Source organism: Malaya genurostris, chromosome 2, assembly GCF_030247185.1.
Source record: "Malaya genurostris strain Urasoe2022 chromosome 2, Malgen_1.1, whole genome shotgun sequence".
Lineage (NCBI taxonomy): Eukaryota > Metazoa > Arthropoda > Insecta > Diptera > Culicidae > Malaya > Malaya genurostris.
The window spans coordinates 299,909,273-299,934,646 of NC_080571.1; positions in this window are offsets into that span (position 1 = coordinate 299,909,273).

Genomic DNA, 25,374 nt, shown 5'->3' on the forward strand with positions numbered 1-25,374 from the left:
CCGAAGAAGAAAAAGTGCAATATATCCTACTATTTTTTACTTCTTCAAAGTTGAAAAGCTGCATAACGTGAACTGCAGTTCGGTTGGTTCGCCACCCTCTTAAAAGAGCAACGAATCATCCCCATCCATTAGTCAACGACTTACAGAACTCACGAGAGGATCTTCTCTTTGCCCGTGTAGCAAATCTTATGGAAAAATGTTTTCATCAAACCATTACCCGGCTCTGCCACCGCGCGAAAACGTGATTGTCATTTTTCCGGTTTGATAAATCGGTTTGGGAATAGCTCACGTTTACCTTTCTCCGGGTGGAGCCTCGCGCTGACGGCAAATACTGAATGGGAAACTTTTTTTTCGCTACGTGCACACGAAATCGTAAAAAGCTTCTTGCAAGTTAGACTACCGACTGTTCTAGTGGGGTTTCCTTTCCGACAATCATTTGCCTTTTTCTCGCACGTGTGCCGCTAATGCGCAAGTTACATTCATAGTTTCACCTTTTGTTCGAAGCAGCCATTTTTCCGTCGATTCTTTTGTTTTCAGCAGTCACACAGCTGAGCCCCGACGCAGGGAACACAACTAACTGCCGGGCTGGGTTAGTGAAAGCTGTAACAAATTACACCTCGGTGGGATGGGCCGGGTAAGCTTTTTCCGGCTGTGATCAGACGAGCGGAAAAGTCTGACGAAAAAGTGCCACGATGGTGTAGGTGTTCGAAAACAACAAATGGAAAACTAATGCTTTTCGCTGGAATATGAATCTTTTTATGACTAGGTTATGCGCTGCTGTATGAGGCGTTAAGAGGAAATCTTTCGAGCGATATCAGAAGTGTTCTTCAAAATTCGTTTGGAAAGCGTGCACAGCGAAAATTGTTTTCGTTGCATTATTTATATGTTCGTATTTGGGACGAAAAAATCATTTCAAAACAGTTTCACACATCTGCTTCATTTTTTCGAAAGAATGATGCAGCCATTTTACAACTTTTTCAGTCTACAATTTTTTCCTGGTGCATTTTCTAACATTATATTAAGGTCCTAGATGATGGACGCAAAATAGACCTCACTGAGGTTCCCTTCTTTATCTACAGGCTGGGATAAGAAAGACATTTTCGGGTATCGAATAACCAACCACGGAGTGGTCGAATGCTAACGGAGACAGTATCGGAGCGCGTTTACTTCATGTTAGGAGCGATGTTAAATAGCATCTATTTTTTATATAGTGGCGAAATATAAAGAAACGCCGAATTCCTCCAACTAAATTTAAGTTGGTAGTTCCTTCAGCGCGATCGTCCGCTAAACAATGCTAGAACGATGGTCTTCTAGCGAGACAATGGTCAGTGTAGACCTGATTAGTTCCCCAAAACACAATCATGTGAATCCTGATTAGTTGATACTCATTTTTGGAATTGCCCTGCTGTAGAGGAGCGGTTATCGAATATATTGACAAATTGCAACATGTTAAATGGATTCCGGTATACAAAAGAATACTACACAGAATGAATAAATAGACGTAGCTACGAGTTCCCGGCTCAAGACAAGGAACTATGATGTCACCATATTTTCGGTATTTCGGAGCTAGCATAATAAACTGTCAAAACATGAATCATTTACGTTTCACATTCAGCTTATCAGTGCATTAGCAGATTATGTTGATCTACTAATGCCACCTCGCGGACCAACATAATCCGCTAAGCTGACGTAAAGTCATTGCTATTTGCAACGCACTTATTCTACACTAAAAGTTCTACGTCTATTCAAACATAATTGTTTGTTGTCGTGATGTCTGCTTCAAATCGACTGATAACGCAATTTTGTTTTTCATATTCTCATAAAAAAAGCGAATTACACATGAAGTAAATCTAAGCACGTCGTATTTTCGGAGTAGTGTAATTAACATGTGAAACTGAATCTTTTGGTTTGCGAATATAAGTAAATGGCGATGTTCCATCTGTGTGCAGACACATCGAGACACAAATTCAAACGAGTTCTTCATACTGTGTATAGAAAAAATCAATTTGGACAAGACAAACTTTATTTCCTAAACATGTCCATTCCAATTGAAGCAAAAAGCGTCGTAGTTAATTCTTGGATACCTTCGGAATGATGAATAAAAGGCACTGAAACTTGTACCAATATCGTTACATCCGGATTAACGATGCATAATAGAAACTCCGTTACTTGGAAACCCAATTTTTCTAAACCAACAAGTATGAACAATAGAGTGCCAACATTTTGAGGGTTATCTCTAATTTCGTTAAGCGGTAGTGCTCAACAGTTTAAGCATTTTATAAAATCTATTTTAATCCACCTAGGGGTGTAATGATGCCTTTCTCATATTACTCATTACATCATAAATATAACCGTGAAATTCGCAAAAACAACTGTTCATTGAACAGAAATAGGAATATTTGTTTTTCGATTTGGCCATCTTGAAGTAAGTTTGGTGCAGTTTTCAATCACCATTTCAAATTCTTTCGAAACCGGATTCAGATGACCGAAATAGCCGAAGTTGATTCGTTTGCCATCAACCAATATGACCTCTAAATTGGAACAGTTTTGAACCTAGTTCAATCTATACTTACTATCTCATGCTCTATTTCGATTAAACCAATTAAACTAAATCGAACAAACGAAACGAACCTGCGTTTCTGCTCCATATATAAGTCAAGCTAAACAGCATGAATCAGCAGCATATGTAGTAGGATTATTATGATTACTATTATTATTATTATTATTATTATTATGATTACTATTATTATTATTATTATTATTATTATTATTATTATTATTATTATTATTATTATTATTATTATTATTATTACTATTTTTATTATTATTATCAATATTATTGTTGTTGACATCACTACACCACCGGAACGGTATTACTGCACTACCAGCTGTGTAAATTGCATATTATTTTCAAATAAACTTCAATTCATTGACATTTTTTTTACCTTTCTCTATAGAAAGGTATTAGAATTGCTGGAAAAATCGACTTTCAAACGGAGCCTCGGAGACCCATAGTGTTATATACCATTCGACTCAGTTCGACGAGATCGGAAAATGTCTGTCTGTGTGTGGAGATATAATGGTATAAGTGACGTAACCGACTGTGACTTTTGGTTCCGGAGATATAATGGTATAAGTGACGTAACCGACAAACCACGTTGATTTTTACCGCTTTTATATATATAAGGGTGCCAAAATTTTGGGATCACCTCTATTTTCGTAAAGCTTTAGTGCTCAAAAGTTTAAGCACCTCGAAAAAAGCCTTCATGCAAAATTTGACTAAATCGGACATGCGTAAGGGGTGCTGCCCGGTGGTAAAGGTTTGACAATTTTCAATCTTGAAAAAGCACCATAGGGGGGAGTACAAGAAATTTCCAAAATCGAAAAAATTTTTTTTATGCCGAAACTCTTAAAACTGCATGAAACATCGAAATTTAGTGCCATCTCAAAAAAATTTTTTTTTGAAAAAATCAACTTTCTGGGACTTTAGACTTTTCATATTTTTTCCAAGTCCCAAAAAGTCGATTTTTTCAAAAAAAATTTTTTTACGAGATGACACTAAATCTCGACGTTTTATGCAATTCTAAGCCTTTTGGCATCAAAAATTTTTTTTCGATTTCGAAAATTTCATGTACTCCCCTCTATGGTGATTTTTCAAGATATATGAAAATTCCACTAAGTGTACTAAGAAGCCTTTTTTAGATTGACATCACTGTTCTCATACAAATAGGCAACGCAAATATCAAGCACTAGTTTGGAAAAATGATGCTGACTGTGTGACATAAACACTGAAGCATGCTTTTGCCCATCCATTCTGTTTCTTGCTAATAACACACAAATCTTGAGATTACAGCGACTGCAAAATAAAATCATGCGATTTATTCTAAAATGTAGTAGATATACCTCGTCAGGTTTTCTACTGAACGCATTACAATGGCTTTCAGTGAAACAGAGAATTTACTACTTAACCATGGTATTCATTTTCAAAATCTTAAATGGTATGTTGCCTCGATATTTGTGTGATCGAATTGAAAGAGGAACTGATTTGCATTGGTACAATACTAGAAACGCATCTGATGCTAGAACACCAAGCTTTTTGTTAGCCAGATCGCAAAACTCATTATTGTACAAGAGAATAAGTTTTTTCAATTCGATGCCAAGAGAAATCAAACGCACGACGATATTGGTGGAGTTCAAAAAGTTATGTAATTCACACATAAAGTCCGCTTTGTAAGCAAATATTTAGTTAGTTAGTTAAAAATTTTTCGATTTTTTATTTCTTTCGTGGATTACGAAGATTGCATTTTTTTTATATATATTATTGTGAGACGTATTAAGTTACTATGTTCGGTATGATGATGATGATGGATTTTTAGTTTGTTTGAGAGTTAAAAATAATGAGCAGTCTACAAACGTTTGAGCCTCGCGCGCGAAGCAGGTAGTGACTATTTGGAAAGCGAACAGGACTGGCCAAAGAGCCTTAGCATTCAGTGTGTTAAGTTTGCTCTTGACCTTGATCGCAAGGTTTGATTAATAACTTAAGGAATTGATTCGGGAGATTAATTGGGATCGACAGTTGTTGATGGAATTGGGCTTGGCTCTGCTCATCCGCAGTCTCGTTACTCCATCGTAGCTGATGTGTGTAGCGATGAACTGGTCCGGCGGGAAGGGCCAGGTGAATTACTGTCTGATACTGGTAAAGATATCGGGTTCGATTCCTGATGTGATCAAGGATCTTCCCGGGTTGGAAATTTTCTTGATTAACCCTGGATAGTAAATCCGAAATATTTGAATGTTATTTTGTGGTCAGTCGTTCTTTTGAAGAAGAATCAATACCAGCTAGATTAATCAGATCGTTTTCTTTTGTTTACTGGTTAAGATATGTGCAAAAATATTAATTATCATTTAGATAACTCGTTCTGCTCACACCTTTGTAGGGGTATGAGGTGGGACCATCATCATCATCATCATCAACTACTCGAATCAATCTGAATCAATTTGTGTCAAAATTAGTATCCAAAATTATTTAATAAAAGTATGAAACATATTTTCATGAGACTGTTATGAAAGAATAGAAAGACATTATCACACCACTAGGTGGATTAAGAAGGATTTTTTTTATTGCAAAAGGTCATGTATGATCTTAAAAATAATATTCCAAAAGATGAAAAGCGGGAAAAAGTTCTAGACGTCTTAATTTCGAGTATGAGATACGATCTTACTGCACCGAAAACTTTAAACGCGTTTATCTCAGAACCACGTTTTTCGAGCTGGCCGGAAACGTAAGTCAAGTAAATCAAAATTTTCATAAATTTTACAAAATTTTCTCGATAGTTATCCCCACAAATGTACGTAGGGATTTTTAAAAATTGTGAATATTTTTTTTTATGAACAATTTTGTGATGAAAACATGCGGTTTTACTTTCGAAGGGCTGTCATTTACAAATAATCAATTAATTAAAAATCCCCTACGTACTATGCATACTGTAATATGAAATTAGAAAATGTTTTGTTTTTTGTTCTAGATCGAAAATTGCGGGAGCTGAATTTCCGGCCGTCAAAATCGGTTTAGTCAAAATCGGTCCAGTCTTCTCGGAAATTCACGTCTCTTTATTTTGCACACACATACAGGTACACATACGCTTACCCACTCAGATGTTTACTTAGTTCAGCTCGGCAGTTCAAACACTTATTGTTTTGCACCTAAGTGCCATGTCTAAACTGACGTGCCGCACGAAAACGAATTTTCAACCTTTAACTGGCCGAATCAGGTTTAGTCATGGCACTTCGGTGCAAAACAAAAAGTGTTCCGCAAATAGTAGAAACTTTACGTCTGAACTGCTGAGTTTTGCATTAAGCAGTTCAATTTAAATTGCTATGCACTGATGAGTCCAAGACGAAATGTAATCAAAATTCAAAACGGTTATGTGTCCTAAGCACAGTTTGGAAATCGAATCCAGGTGAGCATCGACTTACCCATCACGCTATACCCGTTCCCACTTCATGAGGAGTGTCGTATACATCTTTGTCATCGAAGTTGTTTCAAAGTCTCGAAAATTATACTCAATAATTTTTCAGCTTTGCAACGATGCCAATATTTGAAACAGTGAGAATCATTTGGACAAAACGAAGTAAAGAATTTCAATCTAAATGTTCTCGTCTGCACTTCTCTACCAATCCTACGGAACTGCTAGCCAAGATAAATAAACAAACTGACATATTCCTAGTAACTTTATATAAGATCCGAAACCAATCAATTTATCAATCAATCTTGATACCGGAAGAAAATTATAACCGATACCCGTTTCGTAGCAGATTCCACGCTAGTGAAATGCATGCTCTATTTTGGATAAACTTTAATCCCATACGAGCACAAATCACCCCATCGTTGCTCGAACCATTACTCTTCAGATGTCAAAACGCCAAAACCACCCGATGCCAACCAGACAGCTATCCATTATGAGTAATCAGCCGGTAATAATCCCATCAAGATTCGCTTACCCATGTATAAGACCATATTAACGTCAATCTTTCCAGCATTTGAAGACGACTACGGTCCTGTGACTGTTACTTGAAATTTCTGCCGGTGCGTGACCCGGACGAGACAAAAGGGCAAACTCCTATCGGTTTCTCTCTGTATATTTCTCTCTCTCTCTCTCTCTTTCTCGTCCTTTTGACATGTTAGCTGCCGAAATGACACATGTACGTTGGAAAGTCGGCTAAGCTGATTGTTCATCTTGCGTGTTTGATGTTGTTGGGCTCAGTTTGTTTGATTGCAGCTTCCGTTCCGTTTCCCAGCGCTCGTTGATAATCAGTGCCGGCCGAGGATTGACATACGGTAACGTAACAATCGAGTCCCGCGCTGACGCCGGACATCCGGTCTGTTTCCTTTGACACGCTCGTCTTACGCTATATGGCACCGAATGGCCAGCGAACGTGTAAATAATCCAGCAATCCAACCAGCAAAGGGAACAGTGAACCATCAATCTTCGGTACCGATAATCTGCACGCGGGTGTCGTTAATCATTCAAAAATCCACGAACCGATCGATTGGAGGCTCAACGAATGTACGAATATGTACACATCTAGACTGATCGAATGATTCGACATTTAGCGTAGCTTGGAAATTCGCACAAACGAACTAATTTTAAAATTGTTAGATTTCTGAAAGCATGAATTAATTTTTTAGAAGGATCAGGTGCGTATACAAGGGAGGGAGGGGTTTAGCGGTTTAAACTCCTTTGAAACATACAAAAATAACTTAAATGAAACCTTCTGCACATGTCAAAAAGTCACTTCGCATTCTTTGTTTTTCCAAAATTCATCCAGACTGTCTTTTGAAAAGGGCTAAACATTTTGAAATATTTTTTTTCAAAGGCCTATTGTCGAAAATGATAAATCCTACAAAAAAGTGTTATAATAGTGATTTTACCAAAAATTTTTCATTAAAAATTACTGAAAAAAACTCTTATCTATTCATATACTGAGAAAAAAATTGATCTTAAAAATATAGAATTGATTTACAAATTTTGTCCAAAGGTTAATGATTACCTTCCCTACAAACCATGGACACATTCGAGTAAAAAAAATTCAAACATAAACTATTTCTTGTCCAAACTGAATTTATTATCCAGTGTATTTTTACTAAAAACTAAAATAAACTGAAAGTCATAATCATCCAAGATTCCAATGAATCTCAATTTGTGAGAAAATTTCACCGAATACCCTGCTGCTAGTTGCCAAATATTCGCAGAAAGTATCAGCGCTGGATAAGAAAAATTTGTTTGTTAGTGAAACTTTTTTCCTCCAAAATGCCCATCTTACAAAATATGAATGATTGGCAGGTAACATAGTCATTTATGTTGTGAAAAAATTTCATTCATATAAAAAAATGGCGTTTTTTGCGATTTGAGTTTGAATTTTTAGGATCGTTTTTTTTCAGTGTTAAATTCGATTAGTAATTTTTTCAGTATATTCATTCAAAAATTAGACTTATTTCCAGAACATCACCAGCACAACAATTTTCCGTAGGATTTGTCCCTATTCTAACCTAATTGTAAAAAAATTGTAAAAACATCTAAACCTTCCCAAAAAATAGTCTAGATCAATTTTGTAGAAATAAAGTGAGCAAAGCGGCTTTTTGCTATAAACTTTGAATACGGTTTTGCGCGAACCAAGTCAATTCAAATCCTACACTGAAAAAAGAATCGGTTTTCAAAATTTAAAGGTAACTGACATATCCTCTCAATTAATTTTGAATGATAATGACATTCAGTTTAGTTTATAAATAAAAAAGACACTGTAAATTTTTTTATAACAAAAAGTGACTAATCCACCTAGCAGTGAGATGATACCTTTTTTTTTATCAATCCGCATGTGCTTTTGCATGAATATTCTTAGGTGTTTTAGTTCTCATGACATTACTTTAATTATCGTCGTTTTAAACGGAAAATTGAGATTTTAATCACTCATTACCCTGTAATGCCGAAACTGCAAATCGAATTTGAATCTTAACGTGTGACAATCGATTGAACATTCCATGAGATGTCGAAGTAAGTTCCACTTTAGAGTTTTTCATCATCATTTATGGTACTTCCAGAGCCGGTATTCACGAACTAGCATAACTCAAAATGATTCGAATGGCCTTAAATCAATACGCCAAACAATTTACATCTTCTATATCGGTATGAATTTTAAAAACTCATCATCTGTAATTCCAGAATCGGATAAAATTCTTTTATTTTGTATGGGAACTTAAGTCCGGATTTTTATTTTGTATGGGACCTGAATTTTTGTTTTTGAAGTTCAATTTGGCGAAAATGATCGAGAAGTTTTGAGAAAATGATTGAGCTTTGAGAAACGATTCGATACTGGAACAAGAATTCTAAAATCGGTGTAGCCGAAATCAGTTAAATTCACCTGAGGAGTGTGTAGACATCTTTGAGAAATTGTAGTACGAATTAAAATTTGGGGGTACATTCCGAATCGAAAACTGAATACCGCTTAAACTGAAGTAAATTTATTTCGTAATCGACTATCCAAATCAGCAAACCCAATAAACCTGATTAATTTATGTGAAATGGACATTTTTATACTAATCACCCTGTATCTCCGAAACCTAAAGTTGGATCTGACTGAAAAGCATCTCAAGACTTTTTATTTGAATCTTAGATAGTTTTTAGACTTCATTTGAATCTTAAAACGGTTCAGCCAGGTTTACGAGAAAAATGAGTTACACAATTTTAATTTCGTTTCACATGTCCTCCTGTAGCTCCGGAACCAGAGATCGGAACCAAATGTAATTCAGGAACCTTGTTTGGGAGTATACTACTTTTCATATGAATCTGAGTTTGTAGAGTTTGTAGTTTAGTCATATCCGAGAAAATTGAGTGAAATTATTTGTCACACACGCATCTGCTGATCTCGACGAACTGATTCGAAAGATATATGGGTGTTATGTTTTTCCAGCATTTATTGCTGTAATCAGTTTAAAACAATTTAATTATGGAATTGCTTTCAACTCGAAAATTCATCTGGTTTTCATATTCGAACGATTATGTTGCCAAAAACGAACCGTGCTAAAATCGGTCCGAGGCAAATTGTCATGAAACAGGATGCTGTACAAAGTCTTTTTGGTACTTAGAAACAAATGTATGTAACAGTATAAAAAATCGTGTTTCACGTTACTCCCAAGCATTGCTTTGCCATCCAACGCTCAAAACTTCTACTGCTGGAATAGGGAGAAAAGTCGCTTATACAAAAAAATCGAAATCTCCGTTGAAAATGGACGGAGTTTAACAATCTATGGCTTGTTTAATAGGTATTACCGTGCGGAATCTAAGTCTGAAAATATATTCTGTTTTCAATGTCAAATGTAACAGAAACTGTCAAAAAACTGAAAATTTTGACATAAAACATCGTATAACTCAAAAAGTAAACATCCGATCTCAAAACCATTCAATAGCGTTCTGGGTGACGGGGAGACCTTTCATTTGCGACTAGTTTGATCAAAATCGGTTCAGCCATCTCTGAGATCTCGACATCTTAGTTGACAACACACATACACACACACACACGCGCGCGCGGACATTTGCTCAGTTCGTCGAGCTGAATCGATTGGTATATTACACTCGGCCCTCCTCGGAAGTTTGTTCTAAAGTTTGAGCGAATTCAATACCTATTTTTTATATATATAAAAAAAAGGTAAAAAACTTTAATTTTTGTTATTTGATTTATTAGAAAATTTTGAATGATTTTGTAAAAATCAATAGTATAAATCTTTTTTATAGGCTTTGTTATTTTTTCGACAACTATTAGAATAAAAATGATTAAAAAATGGTAAAAAGTAGTGGATAACGATGGACCTTGAGTAACGGTACTAAAGGGTGATTTTTTTTAACTTTACCTAATACACTTCAATCGAAGTGATGTAAACAATTTGAAAACTTTAGAAAAAGTACGTTTCATTTCCCACATTAAAATTCATTGGGAACATTATAAACGGCATAATCGTATTGCTAACTTAACGCAATGTCGTCGTTGCCAAGGCTTCGGTCATGGAACCAAAAATTGTCATATGGATATACGGTGTTTGAATTGTGGTAAATCGCATTCGAAAGACGTTTGTCCAATGAATGAAACCACTGATAAATTTTCATGTTCAAATTGCAATGGAAATCATAAATCCAATTATTTGAAATGTCCTGTCAGGGAAAAAATTTTAAACGCTCGTTCGCTTAGACAACAAGTCAAATCAACGACCTTAAATTTACAGAATATACCTGAAAATTCTTCTAAGGCACCTGCCAATTCGTCTTCTAACGAAAACAATTTATTGACAGGTAGATCGACCTCGTCATCATCTTCTTCTAATGTCAGTTATGCTGGTATATTAGGTAGAAAACTACCACCAATTTCATCTAATGTAAATAATTCTAACGAAAACAATTTATTAATAGGTAGACCGGCCAAATCATCTTCTTCTAATGGCAGTCTACCTACAAATATTCCTTCAATGCCATTCGCTTCTTTAAATGAAGTCGATTTAGGCGATATAACTGAAAATAAACCTACAAGATCAACTTTTTCAACTGATCTTCCAAATGAATTCGACTTCATCACTTTTTGAAGCATTTCAAATCGGATGGAAATTTGCAAATAATATTATAATGAATTTAAAATTTAACAGTGATGTTAAATAATTATTTGAATATTTTAAATTGGAATGCTCGATCTTTGAAATCGAGTGAAGATGAATTTTATAATTTTCTCAAAGTTCACAAAATTCATATTGCCATTGTGACAGAAACTTTTCTTAAACCAAATGTAAAATTGAAAAGTAATCCACATTATGTGGTTCATCGATTTGACAGGTTTACTGGAATTGGTGGTGGAGTTGCCATTTTTGTCCAACGGCAAATTAAACATCGAATTTTACCTTCTTTCAATACTAAAGTTATTGAAAGCTTGGGAATCGAAGTTGAAACCATTCATGGAATTTATTTCATCGCTGGAGCATATTTGCCATTCCAATGCACCGGCGAACAATTAAATTTCTTTAAAGGCGATTTGCAAAAACTTACAAGATATCGATCGAAATTTTTCGTAATAGGGGACTTAAATGCTAAGCATGTCCAGTGGAATTGTAGGCAAAATAACAGTAATGGTAAAATACTTCATAATCAACTCTCAGCTGGTCACTTCACAGTTCTTCATCCCAGTAATCCGACTTGTTTCTCTTCAGTGAAAAACCCGTCTACAATTGATCTGGTTCTAACAGATCAAAGTCACATTTGTAGTGAACCGATTACACATGCTGACTTTGACTCAGATCGTCTTCCAGTAACATTCAGACTTTCCAACGAAGCTATAATTAATCCAATTAGTTCTATTTTCAACTATCATAGAGCTAATTGGTTGGATTACAGATCTCACATTGAAAATCATGTGGATCATGAAACTATTTTAGAAAATTCTGCGGACATCGACACAGCAATTGATAATTTGAATCATTATATTATCGAAGCTAGAAATCTTTCAGTTCCCAAAGCTCAAACTAAATTAAATTCTCCTATCATCGATGACAATCTTCAACTGCTCATTCGGTTGAAGAATGTTCGTCGACGACAATATCAACGTTCTCGTGATCCTGCTATGAAAAACATAGTTAAGAATTTACAAAAAGAAATTAAACATAGATTTACTCTTTTGCGAAATGAAAATTTCGCTAAAGAAGTTGAACAAATTAAACCATATTCTAAACCTTTCTGGAAACTTTCTAAGGTTCTTAAGAAACCTCAGAAACCAATTCCTGCTCTCAAGGAAGGAAATCAAATACTTCTTACAAATGGTGAAAAAGCTCAAAAGCTAGCTCAGCAGTTCGAGAGTGTCCACAATTTTAATTTGAACGTTGTGAGTCCTATTGAAAATGAAGTCTCACTGAAATATGATCATATTTCAACCCAAGTGTTATCACACGATGACATTATTGAGACGAATTTTGATGAAATTAAATCAATTATTAGGAAACTCAAAAACATGAAGGCTCCTGGTAATGATGGAATTTTTAATATTCTTATTAAAAATCTTCTCGATGTTGCCTTGAGACTCTTGGTTAAAATTTTTCACAATGTTTTTCATTAGCTTACTTTCCAAAAAGATGGAAAAAACGCTAAAGTAATTCCTATCCTGAAACCTGATAAAAACCCAGCAGAAACATCAAGTTATCGACCAATTAGCTTACTTTCTTCTATCAATAATCTTTTTGAAATTATTATCTAGTTGAGAATGATGTCTCATATAAATGAGAATTCAATTTTTTTACCAGAGCACTTTGGATGTCGTCATGAACATTCAACTACTCATCAACTTGGTAAGAGTTACGAACATGATAAAATCAAATAAATCTTCTGGGTTATCCACTGGAGTTGCTCTTCTAGACATAGAAAAAGCATTCGACAGTGTTTGGCACAAAGGTTTAATAGCAAAAATGTCTGATTTCCAGTTTCCTATTTATTTGATCAAAATGATTCAAAATTATTTAACTGATCGTACTCTTCAGGTTAGCTATCAGAATTGTAAATCTGAATTGCTACCCGTACGAGCCGGTGTTCCGCAGGGTTCGAGCGTAGCTCCAATCTTGTATAATATTTTCACTTCTGATCTTCCAAATCTACCCGTTGGTTGTCAGAAATCGCTATTCTGCGACGATACAAGTCTGTGAGCAACAGTTAGAAATCTAAGAGTAATCTGCAGTCGCCTACAAAGAAGTTTAAATATTTTCAGTGATTATCTGTCAAAATGGAAAATTAAACCAAATGCAGCAAAAACGCAATTAATTATCTTTCCTCACAAGCCAAGAGCTTCTTTTCTAAAACCAAACAATAATCACATTCTCAAATTGAATGGCTTGGAATTGACATGGTCTGATCAAGCTAAATACTTAGGTTTAACGTATGACAAAAAACTCACTTTCAAGGATCACATCGAAGGAATCCAGGCAAAGTGTAATAAATATATTAAATGTTTATATCCTCTAATAAACAGAAATTCTAATCTCTGTCTAAAAAACAAATTGTTAATTTATAAACATATTTTCAGATCAGCCATGCTTTATGCAGTACTAATTTGGTCAAGTTGTTGTTCCACCAGGAAGAAAACGCTTCAAAGGATTCAGAATAAAATTCTGAAAATGATTCCGAAGCGTCCTACCTGGTTTAGTACAAATGAGTTACACAGACTCACAAATATAGAACCATTAGATGTAATGTCACATAATATTATAAGCAAATTCCGACAAAAATCGATGCAATCTTCAATTGAATCGATTCGCTCTCTGTATTAGTTAGTAAGTTAGTATATAAGTTCCTTTTCCCCATTGCACAATACAAGTAGGTTTAGAATTTTCCCTACACAAAAATCTCAGGATTGCGGAAGCAAATGATGTCTTCATGGTAATAACCAAATCATATATATATATATATATATATATATATATATATATATATATATATATATATATATATATATATATATATATAGATATATATATATATATATATATATATATATATATATATATATATATATATATATATATATATATATATATATATATATATATATATATATATATATATATATATATGTATATATATATATATATATATATATATATATATAACAGGGCTGAAAAGTCACCACTTGTGGCTGAACACCCAATTTAAATCTTAATAATTTAATTTTAACTCATATTCCAATAAATAGTTATTTAAAAAAAAAAAAAAAAAAAAAAAGGGTGATTTTTTGCTGGTATCTTTTTGGCAACACTGTTTTTGACAGATCACGCGTGAACCGTGTCTTGTGTCATCGTCGAACTTGTTAAGTTTGGTTTAACATTTTATCATGAATCGATTTACAACGTCTATCATTTGGTGAATGGGCGCTGGTGTAGTTGGAGGAAGATCCACTTTTTTAATCGAAAAATTGTGTTCAGCGACGAAGCTCATTTCATTACGTCAAAAAGCAAAGCAAAATAACCGCATCTGGAGTAAAGACCAGCCAGAACATTGCAAGAGCTACCAATGTGTCCCAAAAAAGTCACTGTGGATTATAGGCTGGTGGCATCATCGGGTCATACTTCTTGAAAAGCGACGATGGGCGGAACGTTACTGTGGATGAAGAGCGTTACCATGGTGTGATTGACGATTTTTTTACTCAAAATGGATTAATTGGGCATTCCTAGCATGTGGTTTGAACAAGACGGTGCCACATCCCACACGACACGCGAAACAAAGATCAAATTGAGAGCCGCCTTCGGTGAACAGTTTATCTCTCGTATTAAACCCGTCCATTGGCCACCTAGTTAAGGCTCATGTATACAAGGATAAACCAGCAACGATAGCCAATATTGAAGCATTTATTCGTGACACGCCAGCCGAGGCGATATGTCGAAGAGAGTGAGCCAAAATTGGACCTTGCGCATAAAGCAAAGCCTTGGTATTACATTCCTGTTGTGGAATTTGACCTTCTGTTTCAACAGACTTCGCAGCCGATTCAGAGTGTACAGAACCATTGCATGGCTAGTGCTACGATTCTACTGACACTGCGAATCCTTCCAGGTCGGGGCTCGAACATACGACAACTGGTTTGTAAGACCAGCGCCCTATGCATTTAACCGCCAACCCGGGACATTGCAGGACCTTGCGCATGGGCCATCTAAAACGGAACCGCGGCCAATATTTGCATGAAATCATCTTCAAACATTAAACAAATTAATTCGGAGGGTTCACAAAAGCGTGATTACGTCGCAGCATTACTGAAAGCAAAACTATCAGTAATAAATACATTTGAACCTGACCATAAATCACTTTCTGAAGAAATGTGCTGCTAGAAAAGATGCGAATCTCCGGAATCAGAAATGTCAAACGTACGATCTTCAAACTTGATTCACAAGCCACTATAAGTCTTGAATGAACATAGATTGTTGAAATCGGATCATTCATATCCGGGAAAATCGAGCGGAAAGAATAAAAATCCCTTTTGTCGGTTACGTCACTTATACCAGTATGCATCCGGAGTGACAGCTATATGAGTGAAGTAACTGAATCGTAGTGACCCCAATCTTGGATTCTCGCAAAGAAAGGAAATTGAAATAGTTTGACATGAATACGTCGTACTTACCATGGGGTGTCGTTTTCAAATTTCAATTTGTAAAGAAATGGGTAGAACTCAATCGTGAATACTACTTGTTTTAATAAACGGAAAAACTTCATTTCTGCTTAATACCATCGTGAATGTGGTCAGAAATTTATGTTAAAATAGAACTCAAGATTATAAGAGTCGAAATCAAACGTTTGGTATTAGCGAGCATCAAAGTAAAAAACTCATGTTCCGGATTAGCCTTCCTCGTGCTCAGACGATGGTTTTCATGTAGTGACATTTCACATAGACATAAAAGTTGGTAGGGGCAGGTCGTTTTAACCAGTCTACCATAAGCGGTCGGTCTAGGTCAAGAATTCTGGTACTGTTTCAAGTTCAGATCCAGAACAGAATCCAGGTCTGGAATCCACCTCCTAAATCCAAGTTTTAGAACTCAGTGCCAGGTTCAGAATTCAGTTTCAGACTTCAACTTTTGAATTTAGTTCAAAGTCTTGAACTCAATTTCAGAATCCCGGTCCAGAATTCAGTTCCACAACTCAGATTCAGAACTCTGTTCCAAGCCCAGAATCCAGATTCAGAATTCAGTTTGAGAATTTAGTTGCAAGTCTAGAAACCAGATTATAAGTACAGTTTCAGAATTGAGTTCTATGTTCTAAGCTCAACTTCGGAATCCAGATTCAGAATGCAATTGTAGAGGTCAGCTAAAAAACTTAGGTTTAGACACATGTTCCAGTTACAGATTTTGACTAATTCGATAGAGGTACAATATGTACCGCATGTGATACCTGTTTGTGGCGACAGTTCTTCAGTAGAAAAGACACTGGCAAACTCTGAGAAAATGTGTCTACCACAGCTCAGGGTGGTGGAAATAGTAACGCGTATGCACGGATTCTATAAGAACGTAGCTTCGAGTCCAGTCTCTGAGCGTATCTTCTTCAAATAAATCATCTTTACTTTGAGTTTCCCATTCATTTGGCTTTTCCAATATATGTTTCCACTCAGTCATTACAAAAACTGAATGTGTTAAGGCGACTTCCCGTCAAACCAACTAAAAATGAATAAATCGATTGAGTAAATAGTTGACACATATCCTGCGGTTGCGAACCTGTGAGTATAACGTATAGACGCGGGCAGTCCAGACTCTTTTCTCTGCTCGTGGACGTAGCTCCAAAGTTTCAGCCATTAAAAAATGTGAATTAATCATCATCATTCAATCCTTCCAATTTTAAAACATATCTAGCTTCAACAAACGCTTGCGAGCAAATTACATTTGATCAAAACAAACTTACCTGAAGCATCCAATTGTTTTGTACCACTTCACGTGTCGTGACACCACGTGATCTTTCTCTGACGTGACCCCTGAGAAACTGAACCTTTGGAAATAATTTCGCTTATATTTATGGAATCGCGTGCCCAATGAAACCAGTAAGAGAGCAAAGTGTGTCAATGTAAAACTAAGATCAGGATAATTTACTAGATTTGTAGAATAAATGTTCCAGATTAGTTTTCGTTTCTCTCAATAATGATTTTTTAATTCAAGGTAACTCCAATTCCTTTAGGTTTGTTTTGTTACGCAGTTTTGGTGTTTTGTCGTGAATACGACTTACTTTACTATGGGGTGCCTTTTCAAAATTAGCCATATGGAAGAAAGGGCAGAACTTAATCGTGAATATCTCGACTTGTATTAATGGTAGCAACATAATTCTTTCACCATTTCATCAAAAATATGATCAGGAATTTGGGATAATATTTTGAACAGTGTGAGATAACCACAAACAACTCAAAAATTAAGTATTCTCAAAATTTCAAAATAATGCGGAAAACTCTTTACTTTTGCTTGGGTTTTTCGCGCAAGGACGACGATTTTGAGGTAGTCAGGCACATATCTTCAACTGAATGCGTATGAAAGGGGAACCGTGGTGAAAATCGATCATTTCTTTTCGTGCGTTCGATGGGAGCAGACGTCGTGGGAGTTAAACCTTCAACCAGCAGCGACGGAGAGAGCACCTGCCATCATTTGGTTTTCGGTAGTCGTAACGAGAAGTTCAATTTTCAGATCTTAGTTCCGCAATATAGGTTTAGAATTCAGAGCCTGCGTGCTGCAACTGGATCTGGAACTGTATTCCGGAACTAATTTGAGTTTCGAAATTGCAATTCTAGAATTGAAACTGGATTCTGAGTCTGTTATTGGTTCTAAATTTAGTTCTTGAACTCAGGATCCAGTTCTTTATTCCAGACTTCTTCTATTCGGTTCTTTTTAGAACCATAATAATACTCCTAAAGAATTATGCGGAAATTTACTTTACTGTACTCTATAAAACCCATTCTGGTTGTCATGGCGAAAAATCGTCTTCATGTTTTAGAGCTTAGTTCTGGAATATGGGTTTAGAATTCAGAGTCTGCGTGCTGAACTTACTCAAATCGTCACCATTTTTTTATTATAAAGAACTATACTGCTTATTTCATAGTATTTAAGTGCGTTTCAGAATGTTTAATGTAACTAATCTGTAATTTAGTCTAGGCGCATCGTTTAAATTTCTAGTAATGAAAGAGGGGAAAGTTGCACAATTCAAACAATCGATGAACTACCAATTCGAATTCGGAAGCATAAATAAAGTGTGTCATATTCGTATTCACGACATCCAGTTATGTCTCTGACATTACACACCCGTACTTTTTTACTCTGGGTTGGACTGCTCGGAAAAGCAGTTCCCACACTGGTTTCTTTACTGGCCTGTTTGTTTAGGGATTTTGTCAGTGAGGAAATTGTGAGTTGGTTGGGTGAAGCGACGTTTGCGTCTACCATTTCATTCCCCCGAGATTTAGGCGACGATTTTAATCGGACAGCCTTTAAACTTGACAAGTGGCATATAAGCCATCGATATACGCTACTATATCCGGAGAATCGATCTCTTCGGTGTTTGGTTTCATTTGGGGAGATAGCTTGTAGCAAAACGCTATTTGGCGAATCGACTTTCCATGATATCACGATAGTATTGTTAAAATATCAAATATTTCATTTATAATTTTACTTAGCACGGAAATATTCTACAGAGCAAACCACCTCAGTTAGCTTTTTCGACAAAACCGTTTGTGTATCCGACTATTATGGGAAAATTTTCCGTAGATACCATGGTGATTTGAAAGCAAGCTCTAGGTTCCGACAAGCACTCCATCCTTCTGGGACAGCCCGGTGAAAATTTGCTCGTATCGGTTTCCACCCGACAAACAACACTGGGTTAAAATAGAAGAATCCTTGAACAAACGATCAGCCAACCGGAAGCATCGAGAGCGCCTTTGATGCGAAAGAGCATTCATCGAGATGGCAACTGCATTCTCCACTGAAGGGGAAAACTATTCTGTGTCCGCATCATTCGATAGCAGTGGAGTAGTGCAATCGAAACAGGATTTCGATTTGCCATTTCAACACAGGTTTGTTGTCAGAGTATCCGTTTTATATTTTTCCTGTGCGGAAAGCTGTGCTATCTTGGTCTGATGTTGTTGTTCTCTCATCATAGGTATCAAGCAGCCGGTAATGCACCGAAGAAATGCTGTTTCCACCCCAACCAGGTGGATTGTTTCATTCAGTCGAATATTTTTCAACTCAAGGATTGTACGGAAACAAAAACGGAAACCGTTCAGTATTGGCAGCCAGCAGATGACAAACAAACGATTTCATGGCATAACATTTTCAGTGAAAATAGCAATAATCAATACTATTTCCGGCTACCGTTTTGGTGTCAAAAAAGGATTGCTATTCCGCTTTACTGCCAGATAGTGTTTGCTAGCGCCCGTTAATCGTAGTTTGAATTTCTGTCAAAATTATTGCCATATTCCAACTATACGTACTCCTAAAAACATATTCAATTCAGCCAAATTGCGAAGATGGGGAATGAAATGATTGACTCATAGCATTTAGACATGAAAATTTACAGCATGATTAAAACTAGGAAAAACTATCTCAGGTATGTTAGCAGCATCCTATGGGATACAATACGAAGAATGCGTAATCGAGACAATACGAACAAAAGTGAGGAATATTCAAACCTCTCCCAAGGGCTTTATTGTAACATGACTTGACTATTCAACTTATGTGACTAATCTTGAGAAATTGAGTTATAGTCTTTTTCACCTTAAAAAATACGACTTATTTTCAATCTGTAAGAATTGACATGCTTTCGTTACAACAGCGAATATCGATCATTAGTTGATTGATTGTGTGAATTGTGCAAACTTCACTATTCGCATTATACTAAAATACGACTTATTTACGAAGACTGAATAACATTTCAATGCAAGGCAATAAAAAAAAGTTTTTAATCGTGATCTGCCGAATGCCGATTAGCCTATTTCAAATAAGAAAATATCGCAGCTCCTGGATTAGGAACCAATATTCTGAAACTGGATTCTGCAACTGAGCTCTGGACTTGGAACTAATTTCTGATCCTCACGAAATTGAAGTTTGGACTTGGGAATAATTTTTGAATCTTAATTCTGGAACCTAATTCTTAATCTGGGCCTAGGACCAGCCTACTGAAGCAGGATTTCGAAGCTGAATTCAAGATCTGGATTCTAGAAATGAAGTCTAAGTTCTGGACTTCGAACTGAATATTGAAGCTGTATTCTGAAACTGAATTCTGGATTTGGGTTCTAGATTTGATATCTGGGTTTCGAAATGAATTCAGAAGCTGGGCTCTTAAACTTAATTCAATCCCTATATTCTGGACCTGGAACAGATGTCTGAGTCTCAATTTTTCAGCTAACCTCTGCAACTAAATCCTGAACTTGAACGTTGATTTTGCTCTGGAAGGACCACGACTTCCATTTGCTGATGATCTTTAAGTTGACAAAGTATTCTGGAAAGCAGATGATGCTGTTTATTTTCGATGCTTGGAATTTGTAATAAGAACAACCAAAATTTTACGAATATTGACTGCCTAAAATAATTGTTGGGCGGCACTTCGGACAGCTGGCTGGCAGTTTTGCCAGTTTCAGAAATCTGTTGTTTTTTTTGCGTCTTATTTTTTTTATAGGAAATACATATCATTATATAACACAGTAAAACTCAACGCATTTTCGATTGCCGACTACCTAGAGCAAAAAAAACGCACTATAACATTATTCGAACATTTACTAACAAACTATCCCCTCCTGCGATGCATGTGGGAATGCAGAGGATTCCTCGGTTTCCTGTAGCAACATGTGTCGAACTAACAGTCCTTCTCTGCCCAAGTAGATCTGCATTCGGCCGTGGCCGGCATTGGTATTGATCAGCATGCAAGGATTAATGCAGTTTGCACAATGCGGAACCACATGTTATTCCCAAGCACGTTGTGTCTGACAAAAAAAGAACATTTTGCAAATTAAAGTGGTCCTCACGAATGAGCAAGGCACGGGCGTTTTCATATGCTAGATGCTAAAATAATGGTAAGCAATTAATACGTAAATAATTCTCCAACAATGCATTGTTGAAGGAAAATTGGCTTCATATATATTCATAAATACACTAAAGTCTTTTTTATGCGAGTTTACGTACCGCACAACTTTGAAAATTCGCATAAGAAAACCGCATAACTCTGAAACTTCGCATAAAACTCTAAAAACCTAAAAAAATAATGATTCAGAAAATCTTAAAAAGACTGATAATTTGCTTAAAAAATCACATGACCTAAAAAATTCACATGAAAAACCAACAAAACTTCCATAACTCTGAAAAAGTTGCATAAAAAAAAACGCATAACTCTGACAATTCGCACAAAAAAAAGCATAACTCTGACACTTCGCATAAAAATAGTCTCATAAAAAACCGCATAAAAAGAGAAAAAGCATAATAAATGACCTTAGTGTATCATTTAATGTAAACGGCATAATCATCAAATTTGATAAAATACCGCGCTTTGCCCCCTACATGGAGTAAAACATTTATTTTAAAGTCATTCTGAACAATTACTTAACGAAACGAAAATTTAAGATAAAAATAGTTTTTAATCGAGTTATTAGCAGAGCTGCTAAATGTCACTATCAACTAGCAAATTTGTTAGACGAAAATTGGTAAGTTTATGTCACTGGGCTACTGCCAACCAGGCTCTACCAGCAACAACCCCCCCCCCCTCCCCCCTGCTATGGAAGCTGGTTCCTGAAACCGACGCATTTTGTTTTGGTGGCGTTGTTGTCAACAATATGTTAAGCTACGTTCATACCATACAATCAAACAACACTGGTGTCAAAAGTTAATTTCTTCAAACCCAATATAAATATAACTCTAGTCTAGTATTCTCTATAAAACAAGTAATTTGACCGCTTTTTGAATAGGAAAAAGAAATTGTGGTTTATTTTAGTTTGATTATATTCCATCACAATCGTCTCCTTATGTTGGTGCAACCGCATGAAGAAAAATGTGAACTGCTTAAACACAGCATTTGACAGCGAACTAGAACCAAAGAACCAAAATTTTCGACTACAAGCCAATTGTATGCAGATGACAATCGTGCCACCGGGGTGGGCTCTACCAATCATCATATATTGAGTGTCTGAGAGCCGATCTGTCATAACATAAATTCTCTTGATATTACACTCACAAGGACGCTCATTGATTATCTTCATTTCTCCTGTCACAGCTTGATTACGATGTGACTAAATATTAATCAAGCAGCATAAACATTGAATTAAATTCATTTAAGGAGTGTATCGAAAATAAGCTATCCACGTACATTTGTGTTGTACGCATGTATTTGTGATGGGTTTTTATACTCAGATCACAGCATGCTGTGCGTTTGGTTGTCAGCTTTCGTTTGTTTACATGTTTGTGCGGTTGAAATTCTGTGTTTTCAAAATGTCGCGTATTGAAAAGGAAGTGAAAATTAAGGTGCTGGACACATGGCTAAGTGAGAAGGGTATTACTATGCGAAAATTGACGAATCGGTTTGGAATTCATCATGTCAGTATTAAAATCATCATTAATATGTTTGGGGAACACTATTCTTTGGATGAGCTACCAGGAAAAGCCAGAAAACCCGGTTCTTCCAACCCGAAACTGGACCAGAAAGTGGTATCTCCAATCATGAAAAACAAATCAATGTCAATACGTGATTTGGCCAAAAAAGCAGGAACGAGTGTCGAAATGATTCAGCGTATCAAGAGACGGAATCACCTGAAGACCTATAAGAAGCAGAAAATCTCGAAACAAAGTGTACAACAGAAGAAGCGAACAGCAACAAGGGCCCGGAAATTGTATTCGCGTCTTTTGCAGTGTCCGGATGCATGCGTTTTGATGGACGATGAGACTTATGTAAAGGAGGACTCAAAAACCCTTCGAGGTCCACAATACTTTACTGTCGTCGTTGGGGAGGATGTGAGCGATGCGGACTGGTCGATTCAAGTGGGGAAATTCGGTCGAAAGGTACTGGTATGGCAAGCAATATCTTCCTGTGGTTTGAAATTTTTATACGCAATAAATATCTCATTTAAAAAGAGAAAACAATCATTAAAATAAAATTTCCCCGTTTCGACTTTATTACAGTCCATTTAAAAATTTGACAGACGTTCCCATCTGGCACAGTAAATAAAATTATAACGTGTTTTATCTACATGCACATATTTAGAGCAGAAAATAATGAAGTACGCTAAGGTCTTTTTTTATTCGGTCTTTTTTATGCGGTTTTTTTATGCGATTTTTTATACGAATTTTCAGAGTTATGCGGTTTTTTGCCTTTTTCATATAGAAAGGCTATGCAATCACTGTGAAAATAGACTTTTTATCCGAGGCCCGGAGGGCCGAATGACATATACTATTCGGCTCAGCTCGACGAACTGAGCAAATGTCTGTGTGTGTGTGTGTGTGTGTGTATGTGTGTGTGTATGTAACAAAAAAATGCACTCACTTTTCTCAAAGATGGCTAAACCGATTTTCACAAACAGAGATTCAAATGAAAGGTATTATGGTCACATAGCTTGCTATTGAATTTCATTTGAATGTGACTTCCGGAATTATATGGTAATATGTGAAAATTTGAAAAAAAGTTTAAACTCAATTATCACTGGAACAACTCAACCGATTGTCGTAAATGAAAGGTCTTATAATATCCTAAAAATTTGTGGAACATTTTATCTGGATCTGACTTCCGGTTCCGGAACTAAAGCGTGATAAGTGGAAAATGACCAATTTTATTAGTATTTTTCCACGAACGATGGTTAAAAACAGGTACAAATCCCATAAAACTGTCTGATAAATTCTTCTAGTTTGCAGAGCTTGTTAGTTTGTGGGCATGAAAACTTAATTTGGCACTACTGGTCCCCTCTTTTCCTGTTCCAAGAGCACCGAAAGTGGAGAAGAAAAACTCCTAAAACTAAATTCACTTCGATTTCTCTGCGATGCTTGAACCGAGTTTTACAAATCTTGATTTGAATTAAAGTTCATACTGTCTTTAAACCTACTGTGAAATACGTGTGATACGACTTCCGGTTCCGCAGTTACAGGGCGATGAGTGTCAAAGTTTTCAAATCGCCATATAGAGTGACAATATGTACAACACCGAAAGAAGAAGAAAACACAAAATGCACAAGGCGTGCTTTGTTCTATTTCGTTTCGTACACGTTGTGTAGTGATGTCAATAATAATAAAAATAAGAAATAAAGCATGAGATAGTAAATATAGGTTTAACTACGTTCAAAACTGTTCCAACTTCGGCTATTCCATTCATTTGAATCCGGTTTCGGAAGAATTGGAAAAGTGTGATCAAAAACTGCAAAAAGGATCTCACTAACTTTTCTTGGAGATGGCCAAATCGATTTTCACAAACTTATGGGTTCAAAAGAAAAGTCTTACAGTTTCATACGGAATTCCTTAATTTGTTGTGGATACAACTTTCGGTTCCGGAACTACAGGTTAAACAGGATTTATAGAGTTTATTTAATAAACAATTGTTTTTGCGAATTTCACGGTTATGTTTATGATGTAATGAGTAATATGAGAAAGACATCATTACACCACTAGGTGGATAAAAAAAGGTTTTTCTGTGTGTGACTGAATTCACAAAAAGGTAGCTCGTAAAATGACAAAACTTTTTTTAGAAGACGTGAATTTAAACGATTTTTTTAGGTGTGCTGATAATGGTTTGGGTGTAAGAAGCAGTGCTGTAAAACTTCATTCAATTCAATTGAAATCGAATGTGTGTACACACTGATGATCACTCTACTGCAGTAAACTTCACATTTCTAACACACAATCTTCGCTGTCGCATCGAATGGGCATCATCCCGTCCTTCATTCGTTTCTCACTTTACCGAAGCTCAGTTTAACCACCGTCAGATATCGTTTAAAGTAACGAAATATCTCTTACAATTGAATGAGAGAGCGGTTTTCAAGTGAGGTTCATGTAAACATTCAAATTGGTTCAAGATAATGAATGAAAGATAAACCAGTTATGATAACTGAAATATCAATTACAAAACAATCATAAATTAATTGTTTCCTCTTTCAGTTTTCGAACATTTCAAACAGTCGAAATAATCGATTTTATTTTGCTGGTGATAATTAAAAACTCAAATGAAAACCGCCACCCTCTATTTATCATTATGGTCGGAGAGAGTTCGTGTTATCGAGTTGATGTTTATGCCTATTGATCCGCACTTGCTCACTACCCACAGTGAAGACAAGGAAGACAATGAAACAGGTGACACTACAAACTGAGCAAAAACACTTGACACTACAAACTGA